Source organism: Vombatus ursinus, unplaced genomic scaffold, assembly GCF_900497805.2.
Source record: "Vombatus ursinus unplaced genomic scaffold, bare-nosed wombat genome assembly UNPS02003292.1, whole genome shotgun sequence".
Classification (NCBI taxonomy): Eukaryota; Metazoa; Chordata; class Mammalia; order Diprotodontia; family Vombatidae; genus Vombatus; species Vombatus ursinus.
The window spans coordinates 3,348,939-3,353,028 of NW_020943070.1; positions in this window are offsets into that span (position 1 = coordinate 3,348,939).

A 4,090-nucleotide genomic window follows, 5' to 3' on the forward strand; every position below is an offset into this window, starting at 1 on the left:
TTCTTTCTTTCTTTCTTTCTTTCTTTCTTTCTTTCTTTCTTTCTTTCCTGTCTTCCAGTGGGTTTCACTCTCTCACCAGGGTACGCACACTTACTGGCTGTGTGACCCTGCTGAAATCACTTAATCTTTCACAACCTCGGTTTCCTCGTCTATAAAAGGGGGATAATACTAGCACCTATATCCCAGGGTTGTTGGAAGAATCAAATGAGTTTACATATGTAAAGTGCTTTGTAAGCCTCAAAGTGCTATATAAATGTTAGTTGTTATTATTATTACTGTATCAGTCTGTTTTGCTTAATCATTTCTCTGTTACAAAGGAGGGTTCTATGTTGGGGGAGGATTACCAGGATGACTGTGGCATCTAAAAGGAAAATGAGTCAGTAAAACTTTAATAAAACAAATTAAAGAGCAGGGACAAAGCAGTCCTTCGGACACAATGACTGACCTCGTTCGTCTGCCTGCTTGGGCCACTGGCAGGGAAGGCTGGGAAAGGAGGAAAGCTGAACTGGTAAGAGTTCCTGGGGGAGTGATTAGGCCCACCAGGGTCACGTCTGTGAGCTCAGGGGCGTCTCCTGGACTCTCAGACCTGGCATCCTTGGGGCTGTGACTGCTCCCTCACTATGTCTTCACAGGGCCATCTTCCTCCCGACAGACATCTGTGAAATGGGGGCACCATCCCCCTTGCGCAAGGTGATACCATTCACTCACTCACTCATTCATTCATTCAACAAGCCGTTACTAAAGGCCTACTGTGTTTCAGGCACTGTGCTTGCTGCTGGGGATTCCAAGCCCCTCCTCAGCTCTCCTTGCCTCCTTCCACGCCTCCCTCCCTCCATGACCTCACCCTCTCTGATGGCTTCAGCGATCACCTTCACCCAGATGACTTCCAAGCCTATGTCCCCAATACTCCCCAGCTTTCCAGACGGGAGCTGCTCGAAGGGAGGTCATCATCCATGGCTACTGGCCCAGCGAGAAGCCCCCAAAAGGCCTCTCCAAGCCGTTCTTCTCATGCCACCAGATGATGCCTTTCATTTTAAATGCACAGCTCTGTTCATGCTAGTCACTCAAACCTCGAGAGCTGGCGTGGCCATTGGCTTGGGAGTCAAAGGCCCTGGGTTCAAATCCTGGATCTGCCCGCTTTGTGACCTTGGTGATCAAACTACTTAACTACATACGATATCATAGATTTAGGACAGGAAAGGACCTCAGAGGCCACGCAGACCAACCCCCTCATTTTCCAGATGAGGCATTACTGTACCAAGAGAAACAATGACTATGAGATGAGGGATTCAGTCAGTCAGTGACTCAGTCTACAAACATTCAATGAGGCACCTGCTGAATGTCCACAGGCACTGTAGGAGGTGTTGGGAGTTTCAAGACAGAAAGGAAACAGCCCCTGGCCTCAAGGAGCTTAGATTCTAATGGAACACTAAAGAAACATGAGAAGATGCATCCACACAGATGCAGAATGAAATAATCCTAGAGAGCTTTGCATAGATCGAGTTTGATCCTCACAGAAACCCATTTTATAGACGAGAAGACTAAGCCAGGTAAAGTGATATGCCCAGGGTCTGGACTACAATAACTTAAAGGAAAACCCCCCACCCCCAGAAAAAGGAAGCCAAGTGATTGGACGGCCCAGTCTTGAAGAAGGTGGGAAGAAATGCATCCCCCTCCTCTCCTAGAGAGAGAACTCTGGGTCTACGGGCACTGAACAGTGCATACAACACCAGATGTCTTGGGTGGTTAACTGACCTGTTTTACAAGGGAAGGCTCACTGGGTGGAAGGGGAGGGATAGATCTAGAAATGACTGAAATGTTAAAGAATGAGGGGGCATCAATAAAATCCAAATTTAAAAAGTCATTAAAGAAACTCATTTAGAATAGGGCTAGTAAGCATCCTTTATACACAAAAATGGCCTATATTTGGACACTTTGTTTCACTCTCCCCTAGCGGCACATGGGCTTGGGGTTGAGAGGGCCTGAGTTCAAATCCTGCCTCAGTCACTTACTAGCTGTGTGACCCTGGGCAAGTCACTTAACCTCTGTCTGCCTCAGTTTCCTCAACTGTAAAATAGAGATCATGACGGCCCCTACTTGCAGGCTTGTTGTGAGAATCAAATGAGATAATACTTGTGAAGGGCTTAGCACAGTGCCTGGCCCACAGTAGGTACTTAATAAATACTTGTTCTGTCCCCACTACCCCCTCCACTGAGGTCTACCATGTACTGTGGGGTTGGAGCTGATCTCCAAGGTCCCCCTCAGCTCTAGGATGCTGTGGTGGGAGGCAGGGTGGTACGCAGAAAGAGCACTGGATGTGGAGTTTAATCTGGGGGAGAGAAAGAAGACCAGAGCCCGAGCGCTGACTCCACGCGTGTGAAGAGGGATTAGCCTGGTCCTGCTTGGTCCCAGAACGCAGAACCAGGATCAATGGGCTGAAAAGAGGCACATTGAAGGTTAAAGTGAAGCCGGGCTTCCCCTCCTTGGATAGCATCGCCAAGTGGTTGGGTGACCTTTGGTGGAGTTTGCTTCTCAAGGGGTTCTTGGTCAGGTAAGGGTTAGACTAGGTGGCCACTAGGGCCCTTTCAACTCTGAGATCCTGACCTCAGAGGACCTAGGTTCAAATCCAGACTCTGCACACAGCCCTGCGTGATTTGGGGCAAGTCATGTGCCTCTCCTCGCCTCAATTCCTTCATGGGAACTCTAAGAAGATGCACAGAATGACTTCTCCCCGTCCAGGCCTGTGACCCCGTATCCATGAGGCTCATGTACCCACTTCTGGGTTCTGGGAAGCCAACCTTCTGACCCTCACAAACTTCCTCCAACACATTTAGCTGACGCTGTGAACAACTTCCCCATTCTGGCCATCCAGTGACATGACGCTTCCTTCATCTGAGGCATTGAAAACACCAACACCTGGCATCCTTAATTTAGGGCCATTAACAACAATTAGAACTATTAGCTTTGGCTTGAGTTCTTTAACAAACACTCTGCTCAGGCAGGAAGGGGTTCTGGGAAATTCCTTTGCCTTTCAGAGTCAGGGAAGCAAACACCTCCTAACAGATCCCTAGGAACACAGTTCAGGGGTGGCAGCATGTCTGTTCCCAAGGGGCTGCTTTGAAGGGTTGGGCGCCTCGGTTTCTCCTGGCACTGCCTTCAAGAGCCAGGTTCCCCTCCCCTCAGTGAGAGCTCAGAGGAAGCCTCCCTGTACACAGCCAGCCTGTACAGAGGCCTTCCTGACTGAGAGGTCAGCTCTCTCACCACTACGTCATACGGCCTATTGCAGCTGGCCAATGTCCTTCCTTAAAGGAGGCTCTGAGGACCGAACGCACTACACCAGATGTGCTCTGATCCAAGATGGAAAGACTTTGGACTCAATCACAAAATACCTGAGCTGGGAGGGCCCTCAGGGACCTTCTCAACCAACCCCTTTGTTTTACAAAGGGGAAGCTGAGGAAGCTGAGGCCCAGAGAGGCCATAAACCCAGAACTAGAAGGGCTCTTCTGTGGATTCAGATGGCCTGTCCACAGTAGGGCTTCAAGAAAGCCTTCTTATGATGAGCAGGCTGACTTCAGAAAAACCTGGAAAAACTTATATGAACTGATGCTGAGTGAAGTGAGCAGAACTAGGAGAACGTTGTACACAGTAACAGCCACGTTGTTCAATGACTAATATTGATAGACTTAGCCCTACCCAGCAGTACAAGGACCTAAGACATCTCCAAAGGCCTCATGATGGAAAATACTATCCACATCCAAAGAAAGAACTATGGAGTTTGAATGCAGATCAAAGCATACTATTTGCTATTTTTTTTCTTCTGTTTCGTTTTGTTTCCTCTTTCAGGTGTTTCCTCCTATTGGTTCTAACTCTTCCTTACAACATCACTAATGTGAAAATACGTTTAATAAGAATGTAAATGTATAGCCTATATCAGACTGTGCGCCATCTTGGGGAGGGTGGTGGGGAGGAAGGAGGAGAAAAATTTTAAACTCAAAAGTATATGGATGTGATTATTGATAAATCAAATAAATTAATAAAAAAAGAGAAAGAAAGAAAGAAAGAAAGAAAGAAAGAAAGAAAGAAAGAAAGA